The following is a 22,069-nucleotide window of genomic DNA, read 5'->3' as shown; positions in this document are numbered from 1 at the left end:
TGCACTGCCATCCTTGGTCTACACATTGAAAGGGACTTCTTGCATCTATGAAAGACGTCTGCCTTACAGCAACTCCATCCATTTCTCGAAGGTCAATCTTCTTCCCTTTCTTCCCTTATTTGTTCTCATTTGATTTCAAAACCATGAGCCAAGAAGTAACAACCGTACCTTAAGTGCTAGGGTTTTTGAATTTGGGTCAGAGGCGCCTGATGTTGTCATGAGTGACCAACGCGTTGTTGAGGGTCCGATTGTTCTTCATGTCGATGTGGTGGAGAGGAAATCCATTTAGCCCCTCAATTAAGGAAGAAAAACAAAATTCCCGTTGAGGAGTACCCTCATGACTTGAATTGCAGTACAGGAGAGGGCGAGATGCTTTTTTCGACTCATCACTTATCTACTTTTAGGTTTCTATTGAATCCCTTCTATCTTCGAGTTCTTTCGGTTTTTAATTTGGTGCCACTTCAGGTGAACCTTTATTCCGCATTCTTTTGTGTCTTCTGGCTTTGAATCAAGTCAGGGGTTTGTCTCTAAACTTAGCCGACCTTCTCTTTGTTATTCTCTCAATATGATTAGAGATGAAGAGGGGAGGTATCATTTTCACACCCGTATGAACCGTGCTTTATTTTTCAATCTTAATTCTTCTGACAAAGAGTGGAAAGAAAAAAATGTTAAGGTTGGGGGTGCCTGGCGCCCTTCGTCCCTTCAGGAGTTTCCCAACCGGTCAAGCTTTCATACCCCCTCTGTTCCTTTGTTTGATAATGATGGCGAGTCTTCTTACTTTGCTTGTGTAATCAAGCTATTCTGTTATCTTTATGATTTTCTAGGTCATAAGACTGACTCGTTTCCTTCTAAATTTGCAAATTTGAGGCTTGAGTACCTTCAGCTAAACGTTTGGGACAACGTTCCTTCTGTCAGAGTTCTTTTATCATCTTCTTTGCTTGACACTTGATAAGTGCTCAAATGTTGCACATTTTAGTACCTAAGATAGGGTATTTTAGTCCTTTCATCTATCTTTACTTTCCTATTTTAGTCCTAATTTATATTTTTGTCGATTTCAGGTCAATAAGGTTTAAACGAGCTAAAAACAGCCTATTAAGCCCTTTTTGGAGTCAAGAAGAAAATCTAGAAAAAGTCTGAAAATTTACCCTGGAGCATTTTCAATCGATCAAAGATTCATCCATGATCAATCAAAGGTTGGCGATCCATTGAAGCCACGTCAAGAAAAGGATAAGACTGCCACTTCATCATTCGTTCCAAGTGGTGATCGATCGAAGCTTTTGGCCATCGATTGCAGTGCCACGCCAGTGCCAGCTAAGTAGATAAGGTCGCCAGTTCTCAAGATAAGCTTATCACGTCATTCACGATCAATCGAAGCCATTAGCGATCCATCGAAGACCCCGGCGATCGATCGAAATCCTACTGGTAGTGAGTTGTTTAATTCCGGAGTGCGCCCGAATTCTATCTTACTTGGGGCTACGAGATTACACCAATGAAAAGGCTATTTTCTGACTTGTTCACTACACAAAGGAGCTTGTATTTTAAATCAAATGGAATCAATTATATAGGGTTCAAGTTTGGTTCTTTAGCTAGTTTTTACATAGCTAGACATAGTTTCTCTCTTTAGAGATTAGGGTTCTTGAGTAAGACAAGAGGCAAGAAAGAAGCAAGAAGATGAATTCAACCATGAAGACAGCCCTTGAAGGTTGTAAGACAACATCCATGAGTGGCTAGATCCTCTTATTGGGGCTTGGAAGAGCCCTAGGCTTGCCTTCTAAAACTATAGCTCTTTGATATTTTTGAAGATTCTTGTTATAAATAATGTATTGACCTTGTGATTTACATGGTTCAATTCTCCCAATTAATCTTCTAATTTATTTACATGTCTATGTGTGATGAAATGGATGATTATGTCTCTACATTAGATTCTATAAATTTGATGCATGTCTATGTGTGTTTGAATTGTGAATCTAGTGATGGTCATGCATAGTGCTTATTGGATACACCTGTGATTGATTTGACGGGTTATGCTTATGCTTGATGGATTGTTCTACAACCTCAGTTAATTAGTTTAATTTCTTTATCATTAGTGTAATTGTAGTGTAATTGCATTTAAATTCCTAGATAGGTAGACAATTCATGCTTGTATTTGATGATCCATGCTTATTATTACAAGATGTACATTTCTCTAGATTGATGTGTGCTACAATTGTAGGTTTATTGAATGGTTAATATCTTAACTTGATGAGTTGTGCTACACACAAGCCTAAGTAGACAACTCACACTTGTTTAGTCATCCATGCTCATTGTGTTAGCACACACTTGGTTTACAACATTAAATTTTCCCAAATTTGTCAAAGACTAGTGGTTTAGAAGAAGAGCTTAACGGTGATTCCAATGCCCTAAGACCTCTTTCCTATTCTCTCACCTTAATCAATTTTAGCTTGTTTTACATTGCATGTTCCTTAGTTAATTGTAGTATAATTAAACTAAACCAAACCACTCTTTTAATCATTTGACCTACTAATCCAACTTTTATTCCGAATACCCTTATAATCTCTTGGGACGATCCTACTCCTATGCTACATTAGTAGTAGTAGTAGTAGTGGTTTTATAAATTTAAATTTGACCAAAAAGGCTTCTTAAACCACACTCATAATTTGACATTAGTGAAGTGACCTAAGACCACGCGTGTCAAGTTTTGGGGTCGTTGCCAGGGATTGTCAACCGTCGAATTCGAAATTAAAATAGGAATTAGTACTCTTTTGATCTTTGTCTTTATCTTCTTCTTTTTTTTTTTTTTTTTTTTCTCACTTGTTACTTATTACAATTAGGTACTTGGAGCAAAGGAAAGCAAGCATTGGACCTTGAAGCAAATCTTGAACCTTAAAGTTGCTAATATTGCTTGGGAACTTTGTGAGCGTATCTTAAACCTCTTTACCTTAATTGTATTTTGGTCCTTGTCAAGGCCGTTTATTTTAAATGTTGAAAGCATAGGAGTGTAGGAAAAATGTATGTGGAGGTTGATTGTTGATTGATCGTTGTTGTGGAGGAGAAGTGTTGATATTTGTGATATTTGTTGGTGTGTTGACTTGATTTGTGCATGTATGGTAGAAGGTCCCTTAATCGTCCTATTCTTCCATTGAATCTTAATCTTGAATCGATTGTATGTAATTCAAGGGGTAAAGGTAGTTCTAATTCAATCCTCCCTACTTTTGACTACCCCATTACGTCACTGGAGGATCATGTTGAGGATCTCGGTCATGTAGACCAACAAGGAATCTCCCATCCTATCAATTTGCAACAACCCAATGTACAACAACATGATAATATGCACGTTCCTTTGGGAATGCCTAGACCACCACTTGTTCCTCAACCACCAATTGGCCAAGTTTCACTTGGAATGCCAAGGCCACTCTTTGTGCCACCACCTCCTGTAGGTCAAGTTAATCTTGGAATTCAAGTAAAACAACAAGCCCCAAATGCTCCCATGGTTTTGAAAAACCATTATGTGCCGCATAAATATAATGCACCCACATGCGTCCGACTTCCTAATTTTAGAGTGCACCATTATGAGATCAAACCTCAAACCATCAAAATGTGTCTGAATTTCTATGGGTTAAACAATGAGGAACCCTACAAACACTTGGATGAGTTTCTTGAAGTATGTTCCACCGTGAAATACACAAATAGCTGGAGGAGGTTCTAAGGTTGAAACTCTTCCCATTCACCCTTAAAGATAAATCCAAGTATTGGTTTGCCAACTTGAGGCTTCTTACCATAACCTCTTAGGCGGAGATGCAACAAGAATTCTTAAAGAAGTATTACCCGGCCTCTAGAACCAATGCCATGCGAACCTTAATTCGTGAATTCTCATAAGGGGATGGGGAACTTCTACATGGAGCTTAGGAGAGATTTAATGATTTGCTTAGGAAATGTCCACATTATGACATTCCAAAATGGCAATTAGTGCAATACTTCTATGAAAGCCTATCGGAAACCCATAAGGGAATGGTAGATGCTTCAATGAGGTAGATACTTCAATGAGAGGTTTTTACTTAGACAAGCATGAGGATGACATATGGCGATTATTTGAAAGTATGAGTGAGAATTCTATGTATAGATCGTTATCCTCTCGCAATGGTCGGAATTCTAATTTAGGAGGAAAGAACTCTAACTTATGTCAAGTTGAGAGTTCTAATGACATTATTACCAAAGTTAAAACCTTAACTCAAGGTTTGATCAATTCTTGATGAATCACAACTCGGCCAATCAAGCATCTTCCTCTCCCCATCATCATTCCAATGAGACGTGCATGCCATGTTCTAGTGTGCTTCACAATACTTCCAATTGTCCCTATGGACATATTCAATGTGAGCAACATGAACAAGTAAATGCCGCTTTCATAAATCAAGGGAACAATCCATTTTCAAATCAATACAATCTAGGTTGGAGAAATCACCTGAACTTTTCTTGAAAAAACCAAGGAGATGGTGCAAACCTTCCTCAAAATCAAGGTTTCCAAGCTAAGTACGTTCCCCCTCATTTGCAAAGTCAAAATTTTCAAGGGTATCATCCGTTTTACCCTCCTTTTAATATGAACCAATCATCAAATTCTCAAGCGTCTAATTCTCATTCTTATTCTCAAGGTCCTTTTAGGAGTTCCACTTTTGAAGAAAAAGTCTTGTCAGCTTTGGGAAGTTTGGAGGCTAATACCTAATTGTTGCATTCCCATTCTCAATCCATTGTTAAGCTAGAAACCCAAGTAAGGCAAATAGCTAGTACTTTGAATGCTAGAGAGAGGGAAATTACCTTTTCATCCTGAGCTAAAACCACAATTTGTGGTGGAAGCAACTCCCCCATCGGGATGCACTATACATGAACAAGTGAATTCCATCACTACCTTGAGGAGTGGGAGATTGATTGACAATAAAGTTGATGAACCTAATGAAGAGAGTGAACCGGTGCAACCAAGTGTTGGCACCCATCCCGTTTTCGATCCTATTCCTCCTTCACCTAAGAAAAATGTTCACATTGAAGAGAAGTCATCATCCAATGTTTTTGAAAAGCCTTATAAGTGATGAGCACTAAATATTGCATATTCAAGCCCCTAAATATACGTATGTTAAGCCCTAAAGTGATACTTTTATCCATTGTTAGACTGATTTATGGTTAATGTGTGTTTATAGGTATTTTCCCAGAGAAACGGTTAAAACCAGAGCTTTATGATGAAAAGACTGATATCGAAGCTTATAGAGTCGTTACCGATCATTCAGAGCAAGCCAAGAGCTTAAATGGTGAAGTTTGGAAGAATTCAGGATCCAAAGCTTGAGCCCAAGTCTTGAGGCTCGAGCCTTACAAGTAAAAAAAGAAAAATCAACAAGGCATTGAAGCTCGAGCCTTGCACCTCCAAAGCTCGAGCCTTACCTCCAGGGTGCTCGAGCCTAACCTTAAGGTGCTCAAGCCTTAACCTTTAAGTTCGAGCACAAGGCGTCGGAATTTGAAGAGTTGATTTAATGGAAGAACCAAGCTCCCAGGGCCTCGTGCCAGACCTCAAGGATCGAGCACCATTATTTAAAGCTCGAGCCTTGAGTACTTAAAGCTCAAGCCTGATACCTAGTGCTCTAACCCATGAAGCTTGGATCGAGCAATGTTAAAAGAGATGAAGCCCAAGAATATTCTAAGTGTTGAAGAAAAAGAGCTTCGGAAAATAGTTGAAGAAATTTGGCTAAGTGTTAAAGTGAAGATCGAACACCACTTCTTGAAGCTCGAGTAACAACTCAATGAAGCTTGAGCCTTATTCACAAAGCTCGAGCCTGAACCTTAAAGCTCCAAGCTCTGCTTCCTAAAGCTCGAGCCTTCCATGACATATCAGATTTAAATTACGAGATTGTTCTCTTTACAAGTCGTATCTTATTCCAGATGGGCCAGAAGACCTAAAAGCCCACCAAACCTTTATTTTCTTCTATAAAAGAAGGCATAGGCCTTGATAGAGGAAGTTCCTTTTTTCCTGTATTATTCAAAAGGCTGATACTGTGGTGGTGGCTTTTAGGGTTTCCATAACCTTAGAAGGTGAAGATCCTAAGAAGAGAAGTGCCATCTGTGACGATGGAGATGACTACAACACAGATGATATTCACCATCGTCATGAGTAACTAATTCCTCTCTTAGGGCACTAATGTAACCCAATCTAGTACATGGTTTGATTATTCTTAACTCTGGGATATTTTAATGTATATTATGTTTTTGGTTACATGACTATGAGCAATTGAGACAACTCAATTGGATTTAATGCTTTAAATACTTTTCAAATCGTTATTACCTTATCTTAGATATAACTACTTGTCTTCTATTCTCAACCTATTCTTATTGGACGGTATTTGGTGAAGCCTCGCTGGACATAAGAACAGAGGTCATGTAATGGTGTTCCAATGTTTTTTATAAAAGAATGTTTTCATAGTCTATGCTTAGGAAAGATGGATTGTTTACAAAGTAATTAAAGTAGTTAAAGTAGGTAGGTGGATAGTCCATGCTAACCGCAGATAGGTTATAGTTAACTAAATTTTATAAAACATCTTTCTTCAAAACCCGAATTAAACAAATATTATTGAGTTCAATTCATTTAAAATATAATTTGTTAAATCTCCAGAGTTAAAACAATTAACCATAGTATGACGGTTGTGGTGAAGTCAAAGCCCTAAAACCTTTCTCTCTCTGATTACTCTAGATTAATTTCTATTTAATTATAAGTTTTTAATCATGACAACCAATCAAATAATTAGAGTAGGTAAAGTAGTTAAAGTAGGTAGGTGGATAGTCCATGCTAACCGTAGATAGGTTATAGTTAACTGAATTTTATAAAATATCTTTCTTTAAAACCCGAATTGAACGAATGTTATTGAGTTCAATTCATTTAAAATATAATTTTTTAAATCTCCAAAGTTAAAACAATTAACCATTGTATGACGGTTGTGGTGAAGTCAAAGTCCTAAAACCTTTCTCTCTCTGATTACTCTAGTTTAATTTTAGTTTAATTTTAAGTTTTTAATCATGACAACCAATTAAACAATTCAACCAGTTATTTGTGAACCAATAGGAATTAATTAAAAGCAGAGCATAAATACCCATCTCCCTGTGGGTTTGACACCCTCTGTATAATGCTATCCTACAAGGATTTGTTCTATTACGAGTAGTTATTTTATAAATTGGAAATAACACGACACACCAATTTTTGGTGCCGTTGCCGAGGAGATTTGTTATTTAGTTTAGTTTTTAATTAGTTTTATTTTTGGTTTACCAGTCCTCGGACTTTCTTATATCTTACCTTAATTCTTTTTCTTTTCAGGTACAGGAAATTAGCAGTGGGGACAAAGACGCTTAAGGGATAAAAGACTTCGGTTTATTAAACCTTCTGTAAGTTTTTGCTATTTTCTTTTACTTGGAAAATTTTATTTTTGTCACTTTTAGGATTAGTGGAATTAATGTATGTTAACCCGTCAAACTCGGTCAAAACCTTTAGTGCATGATCTTGAAATAGAGAGAACTCTTAGTCAACTAAGGAAAATTAAAAAACATTTGAATACAATAGGAAGTTCCTCTGACAACATGGCTGATAATCCTGATGCACCGGGTGATGGCAATGGTAATAGAGAACGGGTGTTACCTGTTCCTCCACAACCATAATTAAGGGATTATTTTATTCCTACCACATATACTTCTCATTCGTGCTTTGTATTTCCGGATGCTAATGCAGCCCATTTTGACATTAAGCCTGTTATGATCCAAATGCTTCCTACATTCTATTGGTTTGCAATAGAGGATCCTTAAACACACTTGGATGTATTTTTGGAATTGTGTTCAACTACCAAGTTGACCACTCTTACCAATGATTCATTCAGGATGCTACTTTTCCAATTCTCTCTCAAGGACAAAGCAAGAACTTGGTTGCATTTCCTTCCACCAAATTCCATATCTACATGGGATATGTTGCAACAAGAGTTCTTGAAATAGTACTACACAGTGGGTAAAACATGTCAAATGAGAAGATAAATCATAGTATTTTCCCAAATCCCGGGAGAACATTTCCATGATGCATGTGAAAGATATAATGATCTTCTAAGAAAGTGTCCACACCATGATATTGCTCAATGGTAGTTTATATAGATTTTCTATGATAGTCTCTCTGATTCTTATAGAAACATGGTTGATGTATCTAATAATGGAGCCTTTCTGTGTAAGAGTTCGGCTGATGCTTGGGAACTGTTTGAGGCCCTAAGTGAAAATTCAACGCAACATGCGTCTTCCTCTAGGTCTAGGTCTTCACCTGGAATGTATAAAGTTGAAAACTCTATGAGGTAGACAAATCTAGTGAGTTAGCCACTTAAATAGAAGCCTTGAACCATAGGTTTAATCAAATCTTATCATCTGGCTTTGCTCCTGTTACTAATCCATAAACTGCCTTGCCTAAGGAAGTTTGTTCAATCTATGCTAATCCTTCCTATTTTGCTGACACTTGCCCTATGATGGGACAATCATCTGAGATCCCACATGAGCAAGTGAATGCTGCATTCTTTAGACCAGCTTACAATCCACATGCTTCTACATATAATTTTGGCCGGAGAGATCATCTAAATATATCATGGCGTAATCAGAGCCAGGGAACCACTGTTCCTCAATCACAGGGATAGTATCAAAATTCATCCAATCCTATGCCAAAAAATAACTCTTTCAATCAATCTGGTATTTATCGTCCACCTCAATTTAGGAATCAACCCACTCAAACTCCTAATTTTCCTCATCTTCCTAGAAATTCTGCTTTTGAGGATCAAGTAGTTAATACTCTTGTTAATCTTAAAGCTAATACCTAACTTCTTAATTCTCATTCATAAGCTATAACAAAGCTAGAGGCACAAGTTGGGCAAATAGTGAGTACTCTGTCTCGAAGAGAGAATGGAAAGCTGCCTAGTCAGCCAGTAACCAACCCAAAAGGGTAGAATTACACGATTGATGAAACCAATTCATGAGCAAGTTCAGGCTACTACTATATTGAGAAGTGGTAGAGTGGTTGATAATCAAGTTGAAAAAGGATAGGAAGAAAAAGAGAGGCTTAGGGTTCCTATTGTTCTTATCATTTATAACCCACATCCCAAGGATGTTTCCTTAAGTTCTATTCCACAATCCACCACAGGAGTTGAAGGTAGAGTCACTTCTTCATCTGCTCCTAACCTTGAGACATCTTATGAGCCAATAACACCTTATCCTGAACTTCTCAAGGAACCCTCCCACTTTGTTAAACAAGGAGATAAAATTCAAGATATGATGGAGGTCTTTAAACAGGTCAAAATCAATCTTCCTTTGCTTGATGCTATAAAGCAAATTCCAACCTACTCCAAATTTTTAAAGGACTTATGCACTCTCAAAAGAAAATCTAAAAGCTAAGTTCCTAAGAAAATTTGTCTCACCGAGCAAGTCAGTGCTATTCTTAAGTACAACACTCCTTTAAAGGTTAAAGATCCTGGTGCTCCTACAATTTCTTGCATCATTGGAAATAATGTGATAGAGCGAGCACTTCTTGATCTTAGAACAAGTATTAATCTTATTCCTTACTCGGTGTATGAGAAGTTAGGTCTAGGAGAGTTAAAACTTACATCGATTGTTCTACAGCTTGCTGACCATTCTGTCAGACAACCACGAGGTATTGTTGAAGATGTACTCATAAAAGTGGTTAAGTTCTTTTTTCTAGTTGATTTCTTAGTTCTTGATACAGAACCAGTCCACGATTCTAAAAAGTATATTCTAGTCATTCTTGGGTGTCATTTTCTAGCCACAGTGAATGCTTGCATTTATTGTAGGACTGTGGCCATGGATTTATCTTTTGGAAATATGAAAGTCAAGTTAAACATCTTCAATGCTATTCATCATCCCCACGATGATAGTGAATGCTTCTTCCTTGATGTTATTGATGAGTTGGTTGAGAAATCACTCCCGACTATTTTATCCAAGGATCCTTTAGAAGCGTGTTTGAATCACTTCAACTATGAAGACTTCGATATCGAATCTTCAATAGCTAAAGTAATTTCCTTGTTTAATTCCACTCCTATCACAGATTTTCCTCCATGGAAATCTAGATTTGAGCCTCTTCCTCCACTTTCTAGTACTCCGCCTATTCCTTCTTTAGAGTCTTTACCTAAGCTTGAACTTAAGCCACTACCGGATAAGTTCAAGTATGCTTTCTTGGGTTTAAATGACACCCACCCGGTGATCATTGCTTCAATCTTATAAGTTCCTAAGAAAGCAGTCTCTCAAAAGTTCTTGAGTAAAATAAAGAGGCTATTAGGTAAAGTATGGCTGATTTGAAAAGAATTAGTCCCACACTTTACATGAATCAGATTCATTTGGAGGAGGATTCCCGAACATCTCGGGAACTCCAAAGAAGATTGAATCCTAATATGAAGGAGGTGGTTTTAAAGGAAGTTGTGAAGTTGTTAGATGCGGGAATAATCTACCCCATCTCAAATAGCAAGTGGGTGAGTCCTACTTAGGTAGTACCTAAAAAGACAGGTATTACAGTAGTTGAGAATTCTGAGGGAGAATTAGTTCTACAACGCACCACCACTGGATAGCGTGTGTGTATTGATTATTGGAAACTCAACTCTGCTACTAGAAAAGATCATTTTCCATTACCATTCATTGATCAGATTCTAGAGCGATTGGCTGGCCAGAGCTATTATTGCTTCTTAGATGGATATTCCGGCTATAATCAGGTGGCCATTGATCCTAAGGATCAAGAGAAAACTACTTTCATTTGTCCATTCAGTACATTTGCATATAGACAGATGCCTTTCGGATTGTGTAATGCGCTAGCAACATTCCAAAGGTGTATGATGTCTATCTTTTCAGACATGGTTGAAAAGTTTCTGGAGGTCTTTATGGATGACTTCTCTATTTTTGGATCTACATTCAAAAACTCTCTAAAATCTGTCCCTAGTACTTCAGCGTTGTAGGGAGACTAATCTTATTTTTAGTTAGGAGAAAAGCCATTTTATGGTTTAAGAGGGGATCATTTTAGGATATATCATTTCAGGGAGAGGTATTGAAGTTGATAAAGCCAAAGTAGATTTGATCTCTAAATTGCCTCCTCTTACCTCCATAAGGGGAGTGCGATCATTTCTGGGGCACACCGGGTTTTATCGATGTTTCATTAAAGATTTTAGCAAAATTTCTCGTCCTTTGTGTAATCTACTTTCAAAGGACGCTCCTTTTGTCTTTGATGACTCATGCCTAAAAGCTTTCCATAAGCTTCACTCTTTTTTTTTTTTTTTTTTTCCAACTCCTATCATGAATCCTCCAAACTGGGCTCTTCCATTTGAAATCATGTGTGACGCATCTGATTATGCTATGGGTGCTGTTTTGGGATAACGAGTAGATAAGCTTCCTCATGTTATCTACTATGCGAGCAATACTCTTTCAGAAACATAATTGAATTATACCACGATTGAAAAAGAATTGTTTGCAGTTGTCTTCACTTTGGACAAATTTAGATCTTATCTGTTGGGTTCCAAAGTAGTGGTCTACTCTGATCATTCTGCTTTGAGACATCTTCTCTCCAAAAAGGGAACCAAACCGCGTTTGATTCGATGAATCCTCTTACTTCAAGAGTTTGATTATGAGATCCGGGATAAGAAAGGGTCAGAGAATGTGGTAGCTGACCATCTTTCTAGAATTCTTATTGAGGATACCTCAACTTTACTTCCAGTTTGTGATTCCTTTCCAGATGAACAACTATTTGGGGTTTCTCATACAGATTTACCTTGGTTTACTGATATTGTGAATTACCTCGCAATAGGCAAAATTCCTTTGTCTTGGTCAAAGCAGGAAAAAGATTGATTCTTCTCTCAAATTAAGATGTACTATTGGGAAGATCTCAGCTCTTCAAATATTGTGCTAATCAAATCATTCGTAGATGTGTTCTAGAGAGTGACTTTCATAGTATTCTAACCTTCTGTCACAGTTAGCTTGTGGAGGTCATTTCAGTGCAAAGAAAACTGCAGCTAAAATTCTTTAATGTGGTTTCGTTTGACCTTCACTCTTTCGGGATGCATACTTGTTCTGTAGGTCGTGCCTTCGATATGAGCAGTTAGGATCAATTTCCAGAAGAGACATGATACCCTTAACTCCAATCTTAGTCATTGAGGTTTTTGATGTGTAAGGTATTGATTTCATAGGTCATTTTGTTCAGTCAAATCATGATGAATATATTCTTGTGGCTGTTGATTATGTGTCTAAATAGGTTAAAGCAGTGGCTACTAAAACCACCGATCACATAGCTGTGGTTGAGTTTATTGAAACGAACATTTTTAGTCAGTTTGGTATGCCACGAGCTATTATTAATGATAGGGGTTCTCCCTTCTGTAATAGGTATTTCCGTACTTTGGTACAAAGATACTCCATCACTCATAAAGTTGCTACTCCCTATCATCCCCAAACAAGTGGCCAAGTTGAATTATCCAATCGTGAAATTAAGAGAATTCTTCAAAAAATGGTTAAGCCAGATCGTAAAGATTAGTCTTTAAGACTAAATGATGCTTTGTGGGCTTACCGAACAGCTTTTAAGACTACGATTGGTATGTCACCTTAGGGTGCCATCTTCTTGTAAAATTAGAACATAAAGCTTTCTGGGCCATAAAAAAGCTCAACTTTGATATGAACTCTGCTGGATCTAACAAGAAGCTTCAACTAACAGAGCTCAAAGAATTACGTAATGATGCTTACGAGAGTCCTAAGGTTTACAAATCAAAGACTAAGGCATTTTATTCACCCGGATTTGAAGAAAAAATGTTAGTTTTACTTGATGTGCATATTTCACAAACTCCACTTATTAATTCTCATTCTAAAATCTTAGCCAAGCTTGAAACTCAAGTTGAGCAAATTGCAAGTACTCTTTCTCGTCAAGAGGAAGAGGAAGAGGCAAATGAAAAAATGGTAAGAATTTCAATTTATATAGATGATGATGAGGAGAGTGAGGAAGAAGTAGCAAGTGAGCTAATGCCTAGCACTCTATCTTGTATAGAGAAGGAAGTGGCAAGTGAGTTAGTGGCTAATCCAATAGAGTATAATATGATTAATAAAGACTTTCCTTGTTTTGATCATGATTTTATCTCAGCCATTGCTACTTTAGAGAGTGGGGAGATATTGATCACACTTGAGGTAGGAGAGCCTTCCTTCTATTATCTCTAATGACCCTCTTAAGATATGCCTTTTTGAAATGTATAAAAATTATGGTTTTGACCTTGAAAGCTCCAAAAATGAAGTGAACTCTGTAATGGACTCCTTAGCTAACTTGGAAGGTGAGGAGATGGTGATTTTTGAGGAAGAGGAAAAGGATGAAGAGAAAGTGTTTCTTGATATTCCAAATGAGTCTTTGAAAGATAATGCCTCACCAATTATCAAAGTGAATGATCATTTGAATGTGTTTCAAAAACACAACAAAGAGGCAAGACCAACCATTATTGATTTTGTTTTCAAGACCGTATGAAAGGAACAATATCATCTCTTTCATTTCTTTTCAAGTCATTCTTTTGGAGGATGATTTCATTGTTGTAAGTGGGACATTAAATGAGAAAAGTGAAAAGAGGATCAATAAGGATGCTTCATATCCGGTTTTTGATTCGTTTGACTAGTGAGTCGACCCAACGTCTTGCTAAAGACGTTAAACACTAGTATTCATAGAGTTTCAAAACTCTATTCCTCCCTCATTTCTTTTTATTTTTCGTTATTGTATACATTCTGCCATCCATTTTTTAATCTCTATTCTTGTTACCATCATTGGGGCCTAGCATATGATTTTCTGCACTTTCATGTCAAAATTAGGCATTTGGTGCCAGTTCGATCGATCATAAGTTTCCATTCGATCGATCGAACCTCTTTGCAGTCAATTCTCTTTAGAAATCAGCTCTCTGTGTATCGTGCGAACTTTCTTCCAAATCGATCCAATTATTTCTTGATCGATCCAGTTATCCCTTCGATCGATCTCAGTTCTATACTTAGAAATTTTTTGAATCTCTGCATATTTCAGATCTGTATGTATCGTTCGAAGTTGTCTATAGGTTTTCATATCTTGGATCGATCGAGTTTCGATCGATCGTCCTTAGATCGATCACAGCTTTGCCCCTTTGACTTTTTGACTTTTTCTTCTTTCTATTTTTATTTTATTTTATTTTTCATTTTATTTTACTTTTGTTATTTTCCTTCATTTTATTTACTTACTTTTCTCTTGTGAAAAAAAAAAAAATTCTTTCTTTGCATTCTTTATTTTCTTGCATTTTTATTTACTTGCCTTTTTATTTTTGTTTGTGTACATATTTGTTATGTCTACAAAAAAAAAAAAAAAAAAAAATTTCTAAGTAGTATTCTGTCTTGTTAGAGACGTTAAACTTCGCACCAACATGACACATTGTGTCTTTTATTTCTTGTATCATACATGTTCATGTTCATTCTTATTTCTTTATTTTTCTTGCATTTTGTTTCATTGTACATATTTTCGTAAAAAAAAAAAAATAAAATATAAAAAAATTTGCTTTCTTTATTTCATTGCATTTTTATTTATTTTCATTTTATTGTGTGTGTGTACATACTTGTTATATCATAAAAAAAAGAGTTTTTATTTTCATTTTCATTTTTTTATTTTATTTTTGTTCTTGCATCCTTTCTTACTTTTTGTTTTTCATTTCTTACATTGTACATATTCTTTCATTACATTTTGCCTTATTTATTTTTCTTTTTGCATTTTGTTCATGCATTTTATTCTTTGTTTTTCTTACATTTTGTATATACTTGCTTTCATAAAAAGAAAAATATAAAAACTTTTCACCATTGTGCCTTTATGTGTAGTCATGCATACCTTATGCTTTAGTTAGGGCTTGATCTTATATCTCTCATCCATCTTGTGCTATACTGTCTTAGAATGCTTAGTTTGCTTATCTTATCCCATTTGATATTTGATGTGAGTTTGCCAGTGTGGTTATTCAAATATGTTGTTGATTCCAAGTTTGGGGGAGACCCTTCTCATATTAGATCATTGTCGAGCTACATGTTTTCGCCACCACGGTATACTCTTTCCATCTTTTCCATTATTCTCATTGCACATTGAGGATAATGTGCGGTTTAAGTTTGGGGGTAAGGTAGCTTTGTTGCATTCTATTTAAAGTTGAACTTTAAATGCATGATTGAGATTTGAGATCCATGTTAGCGATGATTTTGATCTTTTGAGGACTATATTGCTTAAAATTTAAAAATTGCTTGACTTGAGAGTCCAATACTCCTTGTTTGCCTTGTGGATGCCATTTAGGAGTAAATGTTTCGAAAGATTGATATCATGCTTGCCTTTGTGGTCCACATCATCCTGATTTTGTGATTGCTTTGAGATTCACTTTAGGATTCTACACTAGCACAGGCGCACACTAGCATTCATTTGTGGGGGTACATGCTTTGTTGACTATTGAATTGGTTATATCCCAATTGGGCTAGTAGTGCATTGAAAGCTTTCATTTTGATAAAGGTGGATAACAAACCCTTTTCATTGAGTAGCCGGGATTCTAGCCTTATCAAGCACTGAATTTCTCACGTAGAAAGGTGGAGGGCCCAAACTCTAGGTTAATAACTTGACAAAAAAAAAAAAAAAAAAAAAAAAAGAAGTTGCAAAAGAAATAAAAAAAGTGAGGACTTCTCCCAAAAGGTGAAAAGTGGGAAATGATTAGATGGAGATTGTTTTGATTTGTAACTTAGTTGATTTGAGCTTGTAAGTCCGTAGGGGTGGTTGAACACCTAATGCCCTAAAGCCATCTGGTTTGGGAGTCATTGATCTAACGCTCGACCTCATGGATCGCTAGAAAGCTTAATAGATCACTACATTGCACCATGCTTCTATCTTTGATCCTTAGGATTAGAAAAAAAAAAAAAAGAAAAAAAAAATCGAGTGAAAATAATAAGCACACCTAGATGAATAAAGTTTTAATAAAAGGTCCACTCTTTGTCTTGATGATCGGTACTAGATTTATGTGCTAGTTTGAGGGTAAGGATGTGATCATTTCTTTAGTTGGCTTAGATAGCAACATATTTGATGCTAGTCCACTCAAAAAGAATTCTAGAGTTGTTTTAATTTACATGATCATTTTCTTGATATGTGGAGGAACATATTACTTGCTTGATGTTAAGATTTTGGGAGATTGCTTGGAAATGGTTGAAAAATTACACACTTGAGGTAGTTTTCTCCCAATGTTTGTTTGCAATATTGGTGACTCTTTAGTGAGAAAGAGCTTAATGTTTGTGGGTATCATTTCTAGAAACCCTCACGAGACTTCACTCGTCCACTAGGGGTAACCTAGGGGTTTAAAAGGCTTGTTGCATACGCTAAATGCAATCGTGTTCCCTACGAAAGTAGCGTTATCCATTTATTGCTTTTTAGTTCATAGTTGTTTAGTTGTTCATTTCATTCATTTATTTAGTAGTTCATTGCTAAGGACTAACAATATTTAAGTTTGGGGGTGTGATGAGCGCTGAAAAGTGCGCATTTAAACCCCTTAAGCTTGAGTATTCTTAGACCTTTATCTATCTTATTTTTCCGTTTTAGACTAATTTCGTGTTATTTTCCTTTTTAGGTCAATAAAGTTAAAACGAGCTAAAAATGGTTTCTTAAGGCCTTTTTGGAGTCAAACTAAGTCTTGTTGAGAATTTGAAGCAAAAAGAAACTGATTTGGAGCAAAATGAGGCTGATGCTGAAAAACTGTCAAGTGAGATCGATCAGAGATCGATCGAACCAACTCTAATCGATCGAAGAAAAGTGAGATCGATCGAACCCAGATAGATCGAAGAAAAGTTAGATCGATCAAAAATGTGCTGGCAGTGACCTGTCTTATTCCCGTGCGCTCGAACTCCACCTACCACTTAGTTGCGGGATTAAATATTTTTGGGGCTATATTTCTGACTTAATGACTAAGAAAAGGACCTTGTATTTAAAGGAAATTGAACTATTTTGTAAAAAAAGCTTTTTCATCATTTTATTTTTACATTGTAATTTTATTTTCTCTCTCTCGAAAAGTTAGAGATTAGGGTTAGAAGAAAAGAGAAGAGTGGAGGCACCAAGAACACATCTTTAGATCTACACACACACTCTCTCTAGAATTTAACAAAGAAGAAGAGAAAGAAGATGGAGCCATGTTTGGGGATTGCCCTTGAGGGTTCCAAGATCACATCTACCTCCTCCATGATCGGCTAGACTTCTCCTTGGGGCTTGGATGAGCCCCAAGTTTGTAATCTAAATCTCTATCTTTTTTTATACTTTTTGGGGAATAATATATTGTGATTAATATTCTAGCCTTGTGAATTTAATGAATCCTGGTATATTTTTATGATTTCTATGGTTTAATTCTTCCTATTAATTCTCTAGTTTATTTACATGTCTATGTGTGATTAAATTAGGAATTATGTCTCACATGATTCATATGGTTTAATTCTTCCTATTGATTCTCTTTGTGATTACATATTGTCTTATGTGTGATTATTTAGGAATTGATCTCTACACTAGTTTTTCTATATTAATTGCATGTCTATGTGTGGTTGATTGAGAATCTAGTGATGGCTAGACATGCGTTTTATTAGATGGGTTTGTCAATTAATTTGATAGATTATTCTTATACTTGATGGGTTGTTCTAAAATTTAATTCATGTTTGTAGGTAGGTAGACAATTTATACTTGAGTTGATATTTCATAGCTTATTGTTGCAAATTTCATGATTCTTTAGATTGATGTGTGCTACAATTGTGACTAGTTTGATGGATCATGCTTATAATTGATGGGTTGTTCTACACTTAGTTTATTTGTTGGTTAGGTAGACAATACATTATTGAATTTGATGGTCCATGCTTAATATTGTAATTGGTAGTCGCATTTTGTTCGCAAGAAAGTTTTTCCCAAATTAGTTGAAAGTGTGTGGTTTGGTGAACAAGCTTGGTGGCAATTCCAATAGACCCCAAGACCTCACTTCTTATCTCTTAAATCCCTATCTCAACTTAGTTTTATTTTACTTGCATTTTAATTAATTATTTTCTAGAGTACTCAACCAATCTCTCCTTGCAATCAATTGATACATTAGAGTCAAAGTTAAATTCCAACACGTATAATCTCTTGGGACGATCCCTACTCACTCTTGCTACGTTAGTAGTAGTGGTGGTAGTGGTTTTTATAAATTTAAACTTGACCAAAAAGGCTTTTCTTGAACCGCACATTCACTACCTTATTTTGGCGTATACAAGCGGCCTCGTCAATGAATAGTTTACTTTTATAGTTGGATATGATGGATTATATATATATGTAATTATATGCCATGATATGTGTTGTTGTTTTTTACTCGCAATAGAACGATTCCTTGTAGAATAGTGCTATAAAAAGAGATATCGAACCCACAGGGAGAAGAGATTTATATTTAGACTTTAACTTTGTTCTATGGTTTACAGGTAACTTGGTTGGAAAGTTTGTTGGTTGTCACGGTTTAACAAACTAGAATTAAAAATAAACTATCTAAAAGCAAAGTAAATAAATTGAGTGATCAGAGAGAGAGGAATCTTAGGGCTTTGACTTCACCACAGTCATATACTACATTTAATTATACTAACTCTAGGAGTTTAATAATGAGATTTTCCAAAGGAATTGAACTCAATAACATTCGTTCATTTCGGGTTTTAAAGAAAGATGTTTACAAAATTAGCTAACTATAACCTATCTGCGGTTAGCGTGGATTATCCGCCTACCTACTCTAACTACTTTAACTATTTTAACTATGTTGCAAACAATCCACCTTTCCTAAGCATAAACTATGAAAACATTCTTTTGTAAAATACGTTGGAACACCATTATATGACTTCTATTCTTGTGTCCGGCAAGGCTCTGCCAGATACCGTATAACAAGGTAGGTTGAGAATAGAAAACAGACTATTACATCTAAGACAAGGTAGTAACAGTTTATAATCTATTAAAGCATGAAAACCATTTGAGTTGTCTCAAGTGTTCATCGTCATATAATCAAGAAAATACATATATTAAAATTAATCCTAGAGTTAAAACAATCAAACCATAGTATTTAGGTTGGGTTATATTAGTGCCCTCAGAGAGAAATTAGCTACTCATGATAAGGTTGGATATCATCTGTGTTGAGTTCATCTCCTTCGTCACGGACGACACTTCTCTTCTCAGGATCTTCACTCTTAAGGTTGTAGAAACCCTAAAAACCACTACACCTTCAGCCTTCTGTAAACACCGACAAAGAGATTGAAATTTCGGACCTCTTCTATCAAGGCTTACACCTTCTTTTATAGAAGAAAATAATATTTGGTGGGCTTTTAGGTCTTCTGGCCCAACTAGGATGAGATTCGGCCGATAAAGAGAGCAATCCCGTACTTTAAATGTGACATGTCATGGAAGGCTCGAGTTTCAGGAACACAGGGCTCGAGCTTTAAGGTACATGCTCGAGCTTCAGGAACAAGGCTCAAGCCTCTCTGAATGGATGCTCGAGCTTCAGTGAATGGTGCTCGATCTTCACATTGACATTTAGCCAATTTTCTTTAACTATTTTCTGAAGCGTCTTTTTCTTCAACACTTAGAATATTTCTGGAACTGGATTCTTTTAACATTGCTCGATCCAAGCTTCTTGGGCTCGAGCACTAGGTACAAGGCTCGAGCATTTGGGACACTAGGCTCGAGCTTCAGGGCACCAGGCTCGAGCTTCAGTTGTTAGTGCTCGATCCTTAATGGATAGTGCTTGATCCTGGAAGTGAGGCACGAGACCTGGGAGCATAGCCTTGCAATTAAATTAACTTTTTAGTTTCTGACGCCCCAGGCTCGAGCTTGAGGCTCAAGGCTTGAGCACCATTGGTTAAGGCTCGAGCACCTTATGGTAAGGCTCGAGCTTCAAGGTACGAGGCTCGAACTTTTGAGCTGTAATGACCCGGTCATTTCCTTCCTTTTCTTTTTCCTCAGAATTTCACGGCTGAATTTTTTTTGTTGAAATTTCTTGTTTGAGTTCAGTTTCTCGTTGCTTAGTATCATCTCGAGTGCTCGAAAATGGTTTCTGAGACTCTTTCCTTTGGATTGACAACTTCCTTTAAGGACCGAGTCATTTCCATATTTTTTGTTTTTTGACACTATTCACTTTTCGTCATTTTCCCTGTTTTGTCATTTTTCCTATTCTATCTTTTCCCCATTTGTCACTTTGTTGGCGTAACCTCACTCCTTGTGTTCGGAGTTGGTTTTTGACTTCACGTGTCTTCATTCTAAGTGGTTTCCAATAAATACGTATCTTTACTTTTGCAAGAAAGTACTCTGGTTGCTCCCGGTGTCCATAGGGGCATGGATGCAAAGTTCTTTGGAATTATTTTCTTTTCTTGGGGTGTTTTTCATAAATATCTTTTGAAGATATTTTATTTCAGGGGTTTTTAAGAAAATATTTTTGGAAGATATTTTTATTCTGGGGCATTAGTGCAATTAACCCTTTTTGGAGGGGCCATTTTGTAATTAATGAAAGTTATTGTAAAATACTTCGTCTGGAGCCTGGATCCTCAGATGAGATTCATTTTCATTTTTCGTCGACTCGTAAATTCTTGGAATTTCCTTCTGGTCATTTTTCTTCAGTTTTAGGGTTTCTGGCCCTAGTTGCCGCCGAACTTGTTTGGGGCATATCTCTTTGCTCGGAACTCAGTTTTTGACTCCGTTTCTTCTGTTGTTCATATTTTCTCATTTTGAATGCTTTTTGTTCATGGAGTTTTGCCGTTTGAGCTCGTCTGCTCAAATTTTACTTTTCCGGACCCAGCGGGACCTGTTCGGGGCACTTTTTGAGATTTTCTATAAATAGGGGGACTTAAAATTAAAAAGTCATCTTCTCCCCTCTCCATGCACGACCAGAACCTGCTATGGCAGCTCAAGGGGGTGCTACCCTTCTTCTTTCATTTGAACCTTCTTCCCTTTGTTAAAAAGTCGAAGTGCCTTCGCGTTTTGTGTTTGTCTTGACCACGCACATCTTTCCCCCTTATTAGAACCCGCTTTTGGCCAATTTTTGAGTTTGGATTTGAAGTCAAGTTGTGATTTTGATGGGGCTTCTTGTGGATTCATGTAGATCGTGTTGTCCCCGACAAAACCTAGAAGTTTCGTTGGATTTGGAGCACTTTTTTTCGGTGGGCTTTTGAGATTTTCATCTCAAATTGAGGTAGGGGATGTCTTAGGTTTATATTATTGTTGTATTGATTGTTTTATAAGCATATACAACTTATGAGCATGCCTTGTTCAAGTTTTTAGAATTTAATTTATTTATTTTCATTGTTTATGATTTAATTCTAATGATGATATATAGTTTAGAATTAAATTGTGGCATGCTAGTAAATTAGGCCTTGGTGAGTTGTGTAACATATATTAAATTTGGAGCATTTGAATAAGAATTGTAAATTTTATTTAATATTTATCTTTTGTGAAAGATTAATTCACATAGTTGTATCAAGCATGAAACCAACTTGTAATGTGATATTAAAGTAGGCCTTGGTGAGTTCTTTAACATATATTAAATTGAGGACATTTGGATATGTTGGAAAATCTAGAGAAAAATTAATTAATGAGCTTAATTAATTTTATTTTAAGTGTGTTGGTTACTTAAATTGATATTGGAGGTAATAGGTTGATAATCCCTTGAAATGTAGTCTCTTTTATCACCTTGTGAGCATGTTACTAATTTGATGTAGAATTAGTACTTGAGACCTCTTGAAATGGTAATTGGACTTAGCATGATATAGAATATCGTTGACTTACATAGCTTGTTTAGATATATCTTGTGTAGGTGTATAACGTGTTAGAATATTACAATTATTTACCTTGGAAGCTAGTTACTAAATTGGGACTTATTTAGTACTTGTGGCTTAGTGTGGTAATGTGGTTTAATTGTTGTAAAATATTCTTGTTTTGGTGTATAAATTGCATATTGGAGGCTTGACATGTCATATGCTATATAGACTTGAATTATAGGACATGGTTTGTGTG

The sequence above is a fragment of the Cornus florida genome, unplaced genomic scaffold (genome assembly GCF_030987335.1).
Source record: "Cornus florida cultivar Cherokee Brave unplaced genomic scaffold, ASM3098733v1 CherokeeBrave_3.0.0_Hap2_Chr07, whole genome shotgun sequence".
Lineage (NCBI taxonomy): Eukaryota > Viridiplantae > Streptophyta > Magnoliopsida > Cornales > Cornaceae > Cornus > Cornus florida.
The sequence above is the reverse complement of the archived record's forward strand: the minus strand, read 5'-3'. Positions refer to the sequence as shown.